General features: G+C 40.5%; 1 long non-coding RNA gene across 1 annotated transcript in view; it reads left to right on the top strand.

Moving 5' to 3' along the window:
- The window catches only part of LOC141989472 (uncharacterized), a 90,199-nt gene that overhangs the window by 7,199 nt on the left and 65,117 nt on the right, over positions 1-17,883 (top strand). The window lies entirely within an intron of this gene.

Raw genomic sequence — 17,883 nt, 5'->3', positions numbered from 1 at the left:
ACACAGTCTGGAATGGCCAGCAATCTCCAAAAATATTGAGCAGAAAATTGAATCAATTTTCCTCACATACATTTGAAATGATTTTATTTTTATTTTTGGGGGGCAGGGGGCATTGCCCTTTTTTCTGTGATTTGGTTCTTCTGCAGCATTGTTGGTACACTACTTCAAAAATATGTTTTTACTTCTTACAAAAACCTTACAAAACAATAAAATGATTAATTTTAATGATTATAACATAAAATTATTTTTAAATGGTTGGGGAAATATAAATATATATCACTTCTGTAGATATAAATAAAATACTAAGTAGGTCATTAAAATATTCTGAGTCAGTATTTAAACAGTGAATGAAATTCACCCTACACCTTCTGGGCTGAAGTACTATGTGGGGCTTGTGTAGCATGCACTGAGGTGAATCTCTTCTGGGGAGAAATTAAGTGGGAAGAGTATATGTAAAGATGGGGACTAACTTCACTGACTTGAGTGGAATTACACTGGGATGACTGAAGTCAGAGTATGGCCTAGGATACATACAGCAAGTGAATAAAGAAGGGGGGGAAAGGGTTGGGGTGCTGGAGGGAGAACATTACTGCATTACCACCATGCTGGTGTAGAAAAGCTGCTAAAGAAAGACCATTTGGAAAGTTTCTCTTTTCCTGTTTGTGATGCTAACAGACAGATGATTTGAAGTTGTTAGTGACTCATTTTAACTACCATGAGGCTTCTAAGACTAGAGTCTGTTTGAAGTACACTAAATTAATCGGCTTTCGTGATTTTTTTTATTTTTAAAGAGCTTGTATGTTTACTTTGGTTGCAGTCCAAAGTTTATATGGGTGGCAACACTTTTTACTTTCATTTAACTACCTTAAAGTGAAGTGTTTCAGTCACCTTAGTTTGGACATGTTTTTATAAGGTGCATGTGTGTACACACACACACACACACACACACACTCTCTCTCTCTCTCTCTGGAATACCATATGCAATAGATGTGTTATAGTACACACACAAACAATACATGGGGTCTTACTACAATCGTAAAAAGAACTTCTGTTTATCATCAAACATTTCATATATCCCATTACATGTGAAAGAATTATTATCTATCCTGTTGCAGTGAAACACTTTTTCCTATAATGGAATTTTACTCTGGAAATTTATTTTGGTATTAAAAGGTTCCTCTTTATAATGTCTATGGTTCAATCAGTGATCTAAAAGGCACTTAAATGCTTTGAACAAGATACATAAAACGCTTTTATTGCGAAAGCTTTGCTGTATCTACCAATTTTACCATTGATCTCTTTCCATGTAAGGCAGTTCTGGAAGCTGCCCATGATGTATAAAATCACATGGTGGCTTTTGATCTCCAGCTGGTGATTAAAGCACATTATGGAGGTTTGAAATTTTCTTGTGGCCATTAGCATACCTCTAAACAGTTCTCTATTAAATGGTAGCAGTGTTTTCAATACATGTTATTTAAACAAGAAACCAAGAATCTATAAACTTTGTGTTTACCATGCTTTGTAGCTTAGAGGACACAGATCTCTTGAATGAAGTGAGTTTGGTTTTAGTGGTACACTGACTGATCAAATAGTGACTTCTTGAGGTAAATAGGCTCAAGCAAAATGCAGCGAAGAATAAAGATATATATTTATTTTTAAACCCTCATTTAATAGAAACAAGCAGAGCCCCAGGCTTTGCAGGACCTTATGTAAATAGACTGGTATCTGCACTCCCACACCGCTTGCTGTTTAAGGATCTCTCAATCACGTCTGAGGTCAGCAGGCGATCATGGTTTTGCCATGGTGGGTTTTACAGTACAGACCTTATCTCTCAGCCTGAAATCTGAATCTTGTTCTTTCCCAGTTTTAAAAAGTATCTTTAAGTACAGTTACCTTCCCTTCCAATCCCTTTGAGGTTCCCTTTAGTAAAATCAGACCACCACCACCACCACCCCCGCCTCATTTTTAATGTATATCCACTTCATTATGTTTATTATATTGTGCTTATTACTGTTGTTTTATGCTGGTACCATAATATAAATAGTAGTGTGGTAGGTACATCACAGATAAGAAAACATAGTCCCTGAGAAACCAGATGAAGAGCTCCAAGACTTTCTGCGATTCCTCCCCTTCCCACCTATAAATAAAAGTACTGTAAATGAATATTTTTGTTTACTCCGTTTTTTATTTTCATGACAACAGAAGTAAGGGCTGAAAGAGGGGAGAGTATTGGCCTGGAAAGGAAGTTCCAGTTGTAGGGAGCACATATGGAAAAGCACAGCAACCACTGTGGGAGAAGTAGACAAACAGAACATCAAGGCTATTAATCACTGGCAGATAGAGGAGGGCACACAATAAGAGACATCTTTGTTTTGATCCTGTGTTATATCATGCCTCTAGCACTGTGGCAGGACACATTATAGTTGTGTTCAAGAAGTCTCATGCTCACATCACAGTATTATCAGATTGCTTAATAAAAGCTAGGAGGAAAAAGCAGAACTCCAGAGCAGACAAATCTATGTAAAGGCAACTTTCCCCCTCTCATTTATGTCAAAGTAGCACCCTAAAATGAGCAAGGCACTGTACAAACACAGGACATAATAGTTCCTGTCCCAAAGAGCTTACTATCCAAGAAGAAAAACAGATGGAGGGTAGGTGGATGCAGTATAGATGCACAATACAATATACAACCAAATAGCATGTTTGACAGACTGGCTGACCATGCAAACTTGCCATTTAGTGAAAAAGTCATCTTCCATTTAAGATATTCCTGATATTACCCATACGATGGCAAAAACATTCACCTTGATGGTAACATTATACCCTATTGCTATTGGAATCCCCACTTTACTGGCCCCTGGCAGACCTTAAGTAGAACTGCCAGGAGAACAGCAACACTCCTTGCTGCTCTCCTGTACTCAACCCTAACAAGCTGTCCTTGTTACACCAATCTACAGCATACTTCTGGCGTTCATGGCCATACTAATTTACATAACATTTACATAATGTTAATAAAAATCTACAATTTACATAAAAACTGTCTCCCTCTCAGTCCCCAATGGCACCACTTTTTTCTAAGGAACTGTACGTAGCCCCACCACTATGTGGCCCATTGGTTACAATATACTTCAACCTAAGAGTAAGAAATTCTCAACAAAATTTAACAAAAATGCAGTTAATTACCACTGACATTCTCTCCTTCATTACACAAGCACACCCTGAGTTTAATCACATGCATTATTGTAATCAACCTGTCAATCACATTTTGAAATATTTCATTTTTTTGACATAATTACTGTAGAATCACTGCAGCCCGTCTAAATCATGGATATGGCAAGACTGATATTGTGTTGCAAAATGCGATCTGACAAAAAAAATTGATGCTTCTGCACAGAAATTAAAGAAACATTGAACTGCTAATGGTTTTGCCCTGCAAATATGTTACATTAGGTAGACTGTCAAGAGTTAATATAACTGCCTGCCCACTCACTGAAGGACATACTTATTCCTGTCATTCTTTAAATGCCTAAACATTGTCCATGTCAATTTTTTAAAAGGCCTCTGTGGCTATATTTTGTTTAATTAGCATGATTTGTGTAGGGATCTGCTACTTTAGATGGACTGGGTTTATAGCCTAGCAGATGAAGAAAACATTTAAAGAACCAAGCAGCAAGGAAATGGGATGCTGGGAAAGGACTTGGCTAAGGAGAGGAACTCTTTTGAGGTGGTCCTTACATTGAAAAATTGGACATCTATACTGGAACAGACAGATCGGAGATTTGCAAATGTCTTGTGCTCAATATGAAACTCACATAACATGTGCTGATCATTCTTTTCAGGAATACTAATTTGTTTTGGGGTCCAGTAGAGGTCACTATTTTATGTTTAAAATTACACTTCCAAACACATGAACTATATATAGAGGTAGGAGGTGCTTGATGAAGGATACCTATCTGTTAGGGATTGGAAACTTTTTCATTTAATTCCGAATTACATGTCTCTGGCTCAGGTGACTGGTAACAAGATATGGAGTCTTAATTGCTGGATATTAATTCATACCTGAATAAGTCAGTAATGACCAGAAATTGTTACCATCTGATGATTCTTTGGTGGGCTCTGTGAAATGAGTCTGTGGTCCCAGTCCTCTTTCTATGCGGACAGATGTCTCCCTTCCCAGAAACAACTGTCACAATGGGCATTGGTCATCACACTTGTCGGCAGACTCAGCAATGAGGCCAGGGACTGATCAGATTGGAGAGTGAAGTACTCTCTTATTCCTAAAATCAGGGTTGAGGTACATTGTTGAGGCATTGGGGGTTGCTTGAAAAGGTTTTCTACAAGAACAGAAGATTTCAGTTTGCAACACTGTCAGCCGTAGCACCTTTCACATGAGCAATGTAATTCACTTTAATAAACCAATTTATCTAGGTAGTTCCAGAGAAGTATTTCAATAAAATCATTTAATCTAATTGTATATGAATAATTTCATCTCTTATGTAAGGCTAAATTATCTTCTCTTTACATTTTTTTTTCTTTTAAACTAAGTGACTTTAGTGCTAGAGAGGTGCTGGATTGACAGTCCTCTATCAAGCCATAGAATAGGCATAAAACTTTGCAGGCCTTCCCCATACTGAACCATCCCTTACATGGGGAGACCTCTTGTAGTTGTGATCAGTCTCCTCTCAACATCCATTACATTCTTAGCCTCTCCGATGAGACTGTCAACACGTGGAAGCCCCTTGTTGCCAACTATAGTGGTAGCTTTTATGTTGTGGACATTTGGTTTTAACTAAAACTGACGCTGGCACAATTCAGAAAATTAATGTTTTCATAGAATCATAGACGATTAGAGTTGAAAGAGACCTCAGGAGGTCATCTAGTCCAACCCCCTGCTCAAAGCAGGACGAACCCCCACCTAAATCATCCCAGCCAGGGCTTTGTCAAGCCGGGCCTTAAAAACCTCTAAGGATGGAGATTCCACCACCTTCCTAGGTAACCCATTCCAGTGCTTCTCTACTCTCCTCATGAAATAGTGTTTCCTAATATCCAACCTAGACCTCCCCCACTGCAACTTGAGACCATTGCTCCTTGTCATCTGCCACCACTGGGAACAGCCTAGCTCCATCTTCTTTGGAACCCCACTTCAAGTAGTTGAAAGCAGCTATCAAATCCCCCCTCACTCTTCTCTTCTGCAGACTAAATAAACCCAGTTCCCTCAGCCTCTCCTTGTAAGACGTGTGCCCCAGCCCCCTTATCATTTTCGCTGCCCTCCGCTGGACTGTCTCCAATTTGTCACCATCCTTTCTGTAGCGGGGGCCCCAAAACTGGATGCAGTACTCCAGATGTGGCCTCACCAGTGCCAAATAGAGGGAAATAAGCACTTCCCTCGATCTGCTGGCAGAGCTATTTGGCAATTATCTCACCTCCTGAGAACCCTATTTGTAAGATCTGTTATTGCTCGTCGAGTTTCCATACCCAGGACCAGCTTTAGGCACCAGCAAAGTAAACACGTGCTTGGGGAGGCACAATTCCAGGGGCAGCATTCCGGCCACCTTTTTTTTTTTTTTTTTTTTTTTGCTTGGGCAGTTGTGCTCTCAGAGCAGCAAATTTTTGCTTGGGGCGGCAAAAAACCTAGAGCCAGCCCTGTCCATACCATGTGTACAGACATCTGCTTGAGGCATTTAATGAATTAATACATGAATAGCAAATGAGGAAGCAAGGATCAATCAACTTTGTTCTTTGCCACAGTGCGACTGCTACTCACTGAAAGTGCCTGTAGAGATTCTGATGGTGTCTATACTAGGAAATGAGTAGTTTGTGAGAACGGGTGTACAGAACTGCTCCAATCTCCCTCCCTCCCATGTTTATTGAAAACAATTGCCCTTCTGCGGTGTACAAGGTCAAGAGTTCTACATGCATTCTAGCAAAGCATGTTACATACCTGGTAGAATAGGTATCGGGCACCTTTTGTTACAGAAGGTGTCAAACTCTGTTGACCTTGTCTACACCCACTTGAAGGGGCAAGCAGGAAGCAGTTTGACACTCACTATTAAAATAGTTAATTTTCTTGATAAGGACAGGGTCCTAGAGGGCATTAAAATGACTAAGCCCACCATAGTGAAATAAATAAAAAAGTGAGTTCTGCAGTTTTTATGACACAGTACTCACTGGCAATACACTAAAACTGTCCACTAACCATTTTTCATCCGCCATGGAATATCAACATACTGAATTTAATATCATTCCTATCTGTGTTCTTTCACTTGTTAATAATCAAATTGCAGCCATCAACCTTTTCATTTAAAAATACTTGCTCCAAAAAGTAAGCACAGCCATTTGAAACAATTTTGTAGTGATCTTGGAATGGAATGTAAGCTTTAAAATGTTGAATTTTTAAGATTGCCACTTTGTAAACATATTATAATGTATATTGGTCTATATTGGTGAACAGCATAATAATAATGTACTTTAAAAACAGTTTGAAATGTAGCTTCTAACATATAAAGCAGTGAAGACGACTAATATGAGAATATGGCATTTCACTGCAAACCTAATGAAGGCTTCAGAAAATCATAGTATCTCATCACCACACTGACTACATTGACTGCAATATAGTCAATAGTATATTCACTGCTAGAGAGGCTATGAGTATAAAAGTATTCCCTCTCTCCTGATAAAAGTAACTTAACCAGGCTTTTAACTTAACCAGCCTGAAGTTGATGTGTAAAAGTAAATTTTTCCTGTTTCATGACTTTTATATAACTTATTCTTGAAGATTTCTGTCGTAATTATATCCTTTACCCTTGACCAATGTAAATTCTGCTTTTGCTTCTGATTTTTAGGGGCCTTTTGAGAATGACCATTAAAGTAATAACAATATTTTAATGAATATTTTATCAGCAAAGCCCTCAAATTAGTGCCTGCAGTGCACCTGTTTTGATAGCTTCAGAAGGCTCTAGAGAAAACAATTACTCCTAAAAAGATTAGATTACCTCACCTTTCCTGGGTATTTTAAATAAAACATTTTATTCACTTAAAGCTGACAACTCTTTCTAAATGTTTGGTGTTTACTTATGTTTTACCAATTTATTTTTTTACACAGGCAGTATTTTAAGCCCAGTTCTGCAGCTGCCCAGAGCAGAATGCTGAGTATTGTCCCTTAGAAAGGCTGTGATACTCAGCTCATATTTTCCAGGAGTGTGAAGGAAAAGGAGCTGCCTATCTTAGATGGGGAGCGAAGGAGGCTGCAGATGTGTGTCAGTGTAGGTAGCTCTGGCAGTGCCTGTTTGGCTGGGCATAGCTGACAGTTCAAAATGTTTCCAAGAACGATCTTTCAAACACGCCTGTGGTCTGAGGGCCACTAAACCTCCCAGCAACTGGACTGTGCTGGGGATTTGGAAACATTTTATATTTGATATAATATCTTAGTTACCAAAACCTCAAAATGGAGAATTTTCAGGAAATACTTGCAGATCTTTTCTGTTTGCTCAATAGAGCAGAATGTATAACTCTCAGCTCTGTTTACCCAAAAAAAGTTCTGATCCCTCCACTGAGTATAAGCCACTCAGCAGTGGATATGAAAGACTTTTCTCACCGTTTGTATTATATGGCATTAGGCAAATTACTTGCAACGCACCACATTGGATTCAGTGAATCTTTTTCAAATTAACAACATGGCTTAAAGATACAAGGCCTAATTCTCTTTTTAGCTGTACTTTGTGTGGTCCTTTAAACCAAGACAAAGTGATTACACAGCGAGTGTAAATTGTTACCATTGATTTAGTAACATATTACTTCCATTTTGACCGATTGTAAATTTCTACTCAAGATACAGGGTATCTTTTGTAAAAAATGCAAAAAATAGGATAAAAGCAAGCACATAACGAGAATCAACCCTGTAAAATACTTGTAAGAACATGCATAAATTCCAACCCTCAGAAATATAAAGTCACAGAAGAACACACAAAGTCCAAAACCAACATTGTAAATACATATGAAAAACACTCACAAAACTCATGGGAGAAGCTCCACAAAAAGAACCAAAAGAGATCTGCCTATTATTATTTCATATTTAGACTACCGTAGTGCTGAGGTCAGAGACCAGGACCCTACTGTGCTAGGCACTGTACAAAAACAGAACACCAAAGGCAGGTCTGGGTTGGGTCTCTTTAGCAGCTGAGTGAAAGAAAAGACAGGTGGTAGGAGTGGGCAGCTGAGGGAATCAGTCTGGTGGCAGAGAGAGAAGAGTTGCACTTAGTCTCCCTGGGCATGAGAGACCCAATGGGAAGCCATAAAGCAGAAAGATGGAACAGGATCCAGAGAGGACAAGGAGAGCAGATCCACAATTACTGGAGACAAGAACAGATCAACAGAGAGGAGGCTCTTTCAGTCATCACTGGAGGGGAAGAGATTGGTGCCACCAGGAAGAGGAGGCAATATCTTTTCCAAGGACTTTCTACTACTACCACTGTAGTATCTAAGCACTTCCCAGCTGAGGAAGAAGAGTAGGAGACTGAGGCAGCCAGGGATGGTAGGAGACATTCACCAGCTCCAGGGTCAGAGGTGTTCCTCAGCGAAATTTGTTTAGCTTATTTGGAGACCAGGCAGTATGTGCCTAACTCGGCACCAGCTAAATCTGCCTCTTGCTATTGTGATGTTTTAGTTTTTTATGCATTAAATGATAAACAATGGCTAATATATATTTTAGAAAATTAAGGTGTGAATTTGTAGTCTATGAAAATAAACTAATGGCCAGGTATATTGTAGGCGGGGATTGTTCTGGCTACCACACCACTCTGCCAGTGTACTTCAAGCTTGACTTACAATTGCCTGTTACAACATTTCAGTGTCATCTCTCTGCAGGGGGGCGAAAAGATGGTGCTGACGTTGTGTAGTGGAATGAAATCTATTCTATAAAGGCTTCATATTGTTATTATTCAGATCCAAAGTGATATTAACACAATGCATTACAAAAGCTCCAAAGGTGTCTTTACGATGCAGGGCACTAATGCTTATTATTTTCATTATGCATTCAACAGGAGACTCCCTGCAAATGGAATCTCATGTCATTACACAGTATGGATACTGCATCCTGACTAGAGGATGACACCAGAACAATCCAGCTCACATTGTTCTAGGTCTGTGGACCTGAAGGGCCTGTTAATGGAAAGAAAGGGGAGGGTGGCAGGTTTTTTATACTACTGTCCAAAGACCAAAGGGACTGGATGGCTCAAGAAGATAGAAACTCTCCTTCCTATTGTAGGTCACTGGGTTAAACTAAACAGGAACAAGGTGCTCTTATTCCAGAATCATCTACACATGGAGCTGTTCCTGAATAACTCTGTGTAGACAAACCCTTAGTGGGCAATGAGTGAATTACCCTCTCATCGCAAAAGGCTGTTCCCCGTGTCAAGAGGCAAGGCACACTGCAGAATAGCACTGCTGCTTCGCAACGCTGTACCTACTTTCTGGAGAGAGGACCTCATTATACAGGGTTGTCAGTAAGACTGTTCATAAAGAGTAAATTCACATGATTTTTTTTTTTGAACTTCGTAACAAACCTATGGGCAGTTAGGGCTTCCCTGAGCAACTTGGAACTTCATATAAACACCAGGAGAGAATGCAGATCTCTGCCTGACATAGAGTCTCCTAATGGCCTGGGGTACCAGAGAATCTCCATTAGCAGGATAGCTAGTGGTATATACACTGTAATGAACAGGCCATTGCGTGTATATGTTAAAACACAATTATCCAGTCCTGTCCCTTATATAAAAGATTCACATCAGTGTCTATTTTGCATCATAAAATACTTAGTGGACAGCTGAACAGAGCACTAGTACTGGCTGAACTTTCCTAATCCTAAAGGGTGACTCATGACACTGTGTTAATAGAAAAGAACAAGCTTTTAACTCACAATGATGATCGCAAGCAGCATCCTGGTCCATTCTGTTAACTGAAATGAATTCCCTTCTCTTCAAAAGGTAATAAAATTCATATTCTGAGCTTCTCATTGCCTTATTCTGTCATGCTTCCTAATGCCTCTGAGGTTCACTTCTGCCAGAATCAAAAGTGCTTTATTCACTGCTCTAACATTGGGATATCACTCCTCAGCTTCATTTTGGAATCCTCTGGCCTGATGTCAAAGCAGCTTTTGTGGCCACCCCTTCATTGTTATCTCTACAGTATTCTTAATGTGCCTGTGATTTTCCTCGTGATATCATACAGAGCACAGTTTAAAACAAAACAACAAGTAAATGGAAACAATACTGATGCAAGCTGATCAAGTGCAAAAGAAAAATTAAGGAACTCACCACTGGTGACTGATCATGTATGATCAAATTACAATAAGGGAAATGTCAGAGGCACTTGTGATTAAAACAAGCTCACTAAGGCCACAGTCCTGCAAGTGACTGCATGCTGGCAGACTCCTATATATGCAGATCCCCATTAGCTTTAACAGGAGCCTGCCCACACTGAGTCCCTCACAGGATTGAGACCGAAATGATTTTACAAGATACAGCTCTGCACAGCCGTTTATTCATCCACAGGCATTTTGAAAGTGCCTATCACAAAGGTAGATGGGATCTGTATCAAAAAGTAGTATTTAGCCCTGGGTTTCAACATAAGATACCAAAAGGAAATCAAAGTTTAAGCTGTCACTCTGTCTTTTACTCACTCCATTAAGGCTACGTATTTCTAGACATATGATAGGTGGCATCATATACTATTCTGTGATTCCTAGAAGTCCATTTCACGACAGCTTGAGTTAAGTCTGGAGTGGCTGCTGTACCTCCGAGTCACCTCGCTTTTGTCAAAGTTCCTATCTTGCTACTTTAAAGCATCTGGTCAGGTAGAATAGTAAGAGATACATCTCCCCAGATACACACACCACAAGCAGAGATGCAACAAGTGAGAGTTTGAACAGGGTAAGAACTGAACAGAGATTAAAAAAAATTATTGTGAGCGAATTAAGCATTGTAATAGTGAGGATATTGGCTAGAGCCAGGCTGTGTACAGGCAAAGAAGAGACTGTTAGCACGAAACAGGGAGCACCTCAGGGGACACGCCTACAGACAGTCTGTCACCCACTGCTTTTAACATTCCATTTCAAAGTTTAATTAGATATTAATTTCTGAATGCTTAAATAAAATTAACCCCTTTGAGTGGCCTCAGCGTGCATCAGCTTCCACAGACAAATCTATAACAGAACCGCTATCCCCTTACCCATTACCCTGAGAAAGAAAATTTTAACAATCACCAGAAAGGAAATGTTTTCTAGTTACAAACAGTAAGTCTATTATCTATCAAAAGAAATCACTTCTGGTGCCAAGAATTACTTCATCACTGCTACACTGGGAGAAATATTAAATCCTTCACTTAAACACATAAGCAAATAACAATAACACTTTGTACTTGATAAGTTACGGCACTTAATATCTTACCTCAGACAAAGAAAAAGTTCAAGTGCTCTAGTAGAACTTCCCTATAGAGGGAAGGTATGGGTGCGTTTGGGGAGTGGTATACCTAAAACACTACATAAAGCTCCCTTTAGGGGCAGGTGTTGCTTGACTTTCCATTTATATAAGGGAGTGTCCGGGGAGGACTAGAGTTATTGCTCCACCCAGATCACAACAGGGCCCACCTTTTCCTGGAGAGGTACTATAAAAAGCAAGTGCCTAAGTGAAGTCTTGTTTCTTGGGATATGAGGTACATGTTAGAATAATAAAAAGTGCTAGTGTAAGGCAAAGGGTTAGTTATCATTGTTTTCTTTCACCTCACTGTGCTAACAATGTTTTAATGGCCTTTCTAATTTGGTGATGACTAAAATGGTGATAACCAATTTGAGAGTTATTAAAATAACTTCATTTGTAAACCTTAATTCTAGATACTCTTTGGCTAACAGACCCCAGGAAAATCTTTCATGTTGAACTGCCTTATATATATTAAGGGCTAAATTTTGCCAATATAACTTGGCCTGAGTAGATCCTTACTCTGTGAGCAGTCCCAGGAACTGCTTAAGGGGAGTATTGTTTGCAGACCCCATCCCTAATTAACTGAGCTTTCCATTTTAGAAGTAGTAAAATTTAAGCACACAGTGAAATTAATCGTGGTCCCATTGAATTCCGTGGGGCCAGGATTTCACCTACAGTAGCTATTGCTGTGACAATCTCTGTGGGTAGCCCCCTCTGTGTGCATGGACCCCCATTAACTTCAGTGGGGCACTCTGTGTGTGCAATCGTCTGCCCAGACAGTTGCAGAATTGGTGTTTGTTTAAGGTGGCAATGTGGGTAATGGAGCCAAGCAGTTCTGTTTTCTATCCCATTGTTTAACTACTAATTAATGACTGCTTCCATAAAAACAATGGCAACGTGACACTGAGTGAGGCCAATATTGAAACTGTAGATTTTGTCCTCCGCAAAATAAAGGCGACTAGTCTTTTGAAATATCTGTTTATTACTTATAGGTACAGAATGGCTGTGTAAATATTTGAGGCCAAGTTCATATCTGCTGTTAGAGTTTCACTGGTGATATATTCATAGATTCCAAGGCCAGAAGGGACCATTGTGTTCATCCAGTCTGACCTCCTGTATAACACAGGCCAGAGAACTTCCCCAAAATAATTCCTCGACCAGATCTTTTAGAAAAACATCAAATCTTGATTTAACAAATCAGTGATGGAGAATCCAGCATGTCCCTTGGTAAATTGTTCCATGGGGCCTGCAGTGTTATTTACTTTGTCAAATAATCAGACACCTTTTATCATGTGTATAACCATTGTGCCTAACTACTACAGAATGTAGCTAAATCTACTCACCTGCCAATACCTATGAGGAATTATCATGCCACCTTAGATTATTGGCCTGTCCATCTAAGGTACTGATGGCCCCCATGAGCATACTATCTGAGTCCCTCAGAATGTTTAATGCATTTATCTTCACAACCCAGTGAGGTGGGAAGCACTATCAACCTCATTGTAAAATGGGGAACTGAGGCAAGATAGGTTCAGTGACTTGTCCCACTTCACACAGGATGTCTGTGGTTGAGTAGGGACTTGAACCTAGCTCTACTTAAGGCCTAGCCTAGGAGCCTAACTACTGGACCATCCCTCCTCATCTACTATAGCAGGGGTTCTCAACCTTTGTCTTTGAGACCCCCCCCCCACAATGTGCTACAAAAACTCCATGGCCCACCAGTGCCATAATTGTTTTTTGCATATAAAAGCCAGGGCCGGTGTTAGGGGGTAGCAAGCAGGGCAATTGTGTGGGACCCCAGAGAAGCTACAGTGCTCAGGATTTGGCTTCAGCCCCGGGTGGCACAGCTCAGGGCCCGGAGCTTCAGCCCCATGTAGTGGAGCTTCGGCTTTCTGCCCTGGGCCACAGCAACTCTAATGCTGGCCCTGCTTGGCGGACCCCCTGAAACCTGCTTGCAGCCCCTCAGAGCCCCTGGACCTCTGGTTGAAAACCACTGTATTATAGTGTCTTTTTACGACCTATGGTTAATGTTGCTGCTGATACTTTGAAGGAAGTTGACAACCCTCCATAATACCCTTAACAAACAGCACAGTGCTGCAACATGAGTGAGGAAATCCATTCTGGTCCTGGCTTCTGATTGTCGTCTTAAACCCCAAAGCATACTCCAGCAAGAAGGCAGAGAGACTTAACACGCGTGACACTTGCCAGTGCAAAAGTGGTGGTGCGGGAGCAACAGGCTAGAAGCAGCTGGTTGAGGACGGAAAGTAGGAGACCTGAGAGCTGGGGCTATAGGGCCTGAGAGCTGGACGGAGACACACCCGTTGCTGGCAGCAGGCAGTGGTAGCCACAGCAGGAAGATACAGGGCTGCATCCTGCAGGTGAGAGGTCACTGCAGAAGAGTTACATGAGGTTGTTGTTACCTTTTACACCGCTAGATTGGCTGGGCCCCAGGGACAGGGATGGGAACTGTTGGGTTTATCATTTTAATTTAGCACCATTAAAGGCACTCTGTGTAGAGTACTTGCAATTTTTGTACCAGCAGCCCTTGTAAAGGAACCCTCTTTCTCATCTGAAATGTGCAAATGTTCTTGGAAGTGAGAGCTGGAGCCTGAAGAGCCTAGTGCATGGAGCATCTACAGCACTTGCCTCTGAGTGCAGGGTAAACCTAGCATGCTAGGTAGGCATTGATGCAGATGTATAGGGGATGGATGTACCATAACACACACAATGACATGCTGCCGTAGAGGCAGTTAGAGTATTATTCCTGCCACATTTTCCAGGGGTTTGGATAGTTCAGCTAAGCACTCAAACTTGTAGGTACTTAGCCGATTCCATACTCCAGACCTTTTGAAGTTTGCCCATACTGATTTAAATATATGTGGATGTTGAATGGAAAATCTCTATAGTACAGACTATCAAACATGGAGGCCAGTGATTTACTTGTGAAATTCCTACTGTGATGAAAGCCACTCAGAAGGAGATGAAATCTTTGACCAAAGTAAATGGTGTGTCATAACAGAATGCGAAAATGAGAATGTATTTGCAATATATTGTAACAAATGTATAGCCACCGAGGCCTCCATAACTGTCACTGTGCTGTATGCTATGGCCAATCAGAGCTTTGCAGCAACAGTAGGAGTAGAACTCAGTTTCCTCTGCATCAAAAGCACTAAGACGTGAGCTAAAAGACAGTCGATCCAGAAGGGGGTCTATGGCATCTGCATACCTACACTTAAAAACACATGCACAACACACCTACTTCGGGCCCATCTGCAACTGATGGCACGGGCACATGCTTCCATCTACACAAAGCCCCACTGACCTCAGCCGGACCCCACGAGGGCACAGTGGTTGCATCCATGTGCAGCCGATTGCAGGACCAGAGCATGAGTCATCAGCTAACAGCCACATCTTATATTTGTAATAACTCCTGTGCCACTTTCTTCTACTGCCCCCATACTGTTTGTTGCTCTCACTTGTTTCATCTTGTCTTATATGCAGACTGTATGCTCCTCAGGGCAGGGAACACATCTGTCTTATTTATTTACAGGACACCTTTTGTGTGCTCAATATAAATAAATTTTATTAAACAGACTAATAGACGCAATGCTCTGTTCCCCACCCAAGCTGCCAGCTGTAACTAATAGGAACAAATTAAAAATTTTGAACTGGAATTTCTACTATGTAGGAAAGGGGTGGGGGGTATCTCAGGGAAGTAAAAAGAAAGAGTCCTGCTACCACTGGTGAAGCTAAGACCTTGTGGCAGCAGGCACTGTTGGGGCCCTGAATCCATCTCTAAACTGTAGGGCACTCTGGCAGTGTAAAGGGGCCTTAGTGCAAATGAGAATAAGGCCCTAAGTCTCAGGGATTGTGTGTTCCTGTCTATTTTACACAGGGATGTCCACACAGTAAATAATCACTCCCAGCAATGGGCTATTACCCACATTTCCTTCACCATCTCATTCAGCGCTGCTGAATCCATCCCCACGCATACTGAAGTCAAGGCAAGTTCACACGTTGTAAACACCTTCCTTCTGGCACAGGAACATGAAGGAATAATGGGTCTGGAAGCAATGTAAAATTGTCACATTGATGCAGGGACTATCAAAGTGACCCCTGGGCTTTAGCTCATAGCAGCCAACACTATGTATGGAGCCCCCTGGACTTGCAGGAGGCGCTTGAGTCACCAGAGAGAGAAGGCAGAATGGCTCTTTGCAAGGTGCAGAGAAATCATGTTCACTGCACAGCATTTAAAGAAACAACGCAAAGAAGAGTGATTATAGAACATGCTCTTGCCTTTGCAACTTGCCTCTCCCTCCAGCTTTGTCTCTTGTTCAGCATAGTGCAGTTGAGGTGGGGCGAGGGAAAGAGGGACACTTCTCCAGCTTCAGCACTAGAGGGTGCACCAGGGTCACTCAGCTTCTCGCCTATGCAGAAAGAACAGCTAGTAAGAGATGCTGCAAAAATAACGCAGGTTGAATGATCGGAGATTTAGGGAGCAGAGGCAACTTAACTAAATGGTACATTACCCAAAACACTTTGTTTAGCACGTGCTTTATATACTGGACATGGTGGGACATGAAGCACTAGCATTGAGGCTCCCTCTGTTTTGCTGATGAACAAGAACGCAAGGCAAACTTTGAGAATGAAATTGGCTTGGGGTGATGCTGTTAAATCCTTGTTTGTGAGTGTTTAACACACACACACGCACACACACACACACACACGCCTTGAGGATTTCCCGCAGTGAAACTGACACTCCATCTGCTTACCAGGAAAGCCAACATAGTGTTAATAAGCATCCAGGATGCACAGACCATATTGGACTTTAAACTGGAAATAAATTATCTTTTTAAATTTTGGTGGAACACAAAGAAGCTTTTAAAACTAAAGAAATGAGTGATGTGTGCTTGAAATGATTTTGGTGTTGCAAATTGCCAGGCTCTTATTGTGGAGCTGATGAAAATAAATGAAGCTCTACGTTGTTGGGCTCCCCCCCCCCCCCCCCCGCTAATAAATGAAATGAAAAAGCACCATTATTGTACCACCTGCTTCTAATTCCTAACTGTGGTAACTTAATTCTGAAATTGTTTGTTAGCTATGTAATATCCCAGCCATTAAAAATACGGAGAGGCCATTAAGTTCTTTAAACATTGCACTGGATAGAAAAGGTGCAGCTAGCTTCAGTTTTTATTTCAGTGAAGTGGCTTTTCTAGGGGAGAAATATATTTAAAATGGTACAAGTGCCTACTGAAAAAATCTGTTAGTTTAACACACCGAGATTCAGGGAAGTAAAGACATATGAAATGTGTACATATTTATTTAAACATTTCTTAAAAAGTAAGCCATGCTGCTCTATGTTTGTATTTTTAGTACGAGCCTAGAAAAGTATGTATTTCACATAAAATTTAATAAGAAAGATATGAAATTAATATGCAGTATTTTAGATGAAAATATATAGAACAACTATGTGTGTTTGCGTGTGTATAATGATATATTTCTGGGGTGCCTACCACTATGGTATACAGGTGCAATGTATATATTATGTGGGTGTGTAAAGAGGGTGTATGCATGTGTATCATGTATATTATATATTGTCAGGGTTACAGTTCCTTATTCTAAGCATGATATGTGTCAGTTTATATGCTCTGCATATATCTGTTTCACAAATTATTCTTTTAATATAATTTTCAGGACAGACTAAAAGGTGTGTTTTCTTGATTTTTTTTAAACCAAAAAGTCATTTATTTTGGCTTCTAAATTTCAGGATTTTGTTCATTTTTATGAGGGACAAGATTGAGGTCAGCAGAACAGATCTTCTGCAAAAGATTTCAGCATAGGAGAACACAGTCTTTGCACAGTGTTATTCATCACTGGACAGAATGTGATGTTGTCCATCAGATTTACTTCTAGTGCTTAATCCAAGCACAAAGATGAGGAAAGGGTTAATATAACTGTCTCTGGATCCAAGTCAGCTGTGACAATTTTCAGCACATTGCATTGCTGAAATATACATAGAAATAAATAGGAGTTCCTTAGCTCATGAAAATAAATTTTAAGTATTTTATTATTACCTCATGTAAGCATTATTTTAAACATTTCTTGGACCTGTGTGTGTCGGATAGGGACAGATAGAAAAGGCTCTAAGCATTTGTTGCAATGGTTATTATTGTACAGTTCTTCCAAAATCTCACACAACTGCTAACCTATCCTCTTCCCAGCTCTGAACCCAGAAATTAAGCCAAGCAGCCTCAGAACAAATTCCATTAAAAAAAAAATCTTTCTGAGCTTTACATTGGCACATGGAGATGTCCTGTTAGCTACAAAATCTGGCTGTACCAAACAAGGACATATTCCAAATACAAATGTGAACAAAAGTACTAATTTCAATACTTTCAGTTAATCTGAATAT

This window comes from Natator depressus, chromosome 6 (assembly GCF_965152275.1).
Source record: "Natator depressus isolate rNatDep1 chromosome 6, rNatDep2.hap1, whole genome shotgun sequence".
Classification (NCBI taxonomy): domain Eukaryota; kingdom Metazoa; phylum Chordata; order Testudines; family Cheloniidae; genus Natator; species Natator depressus.
Note: the sequence above shows the minus strand (reverse complement) of the source record. Positions and strands in the feature narration are given on the sequence as shown.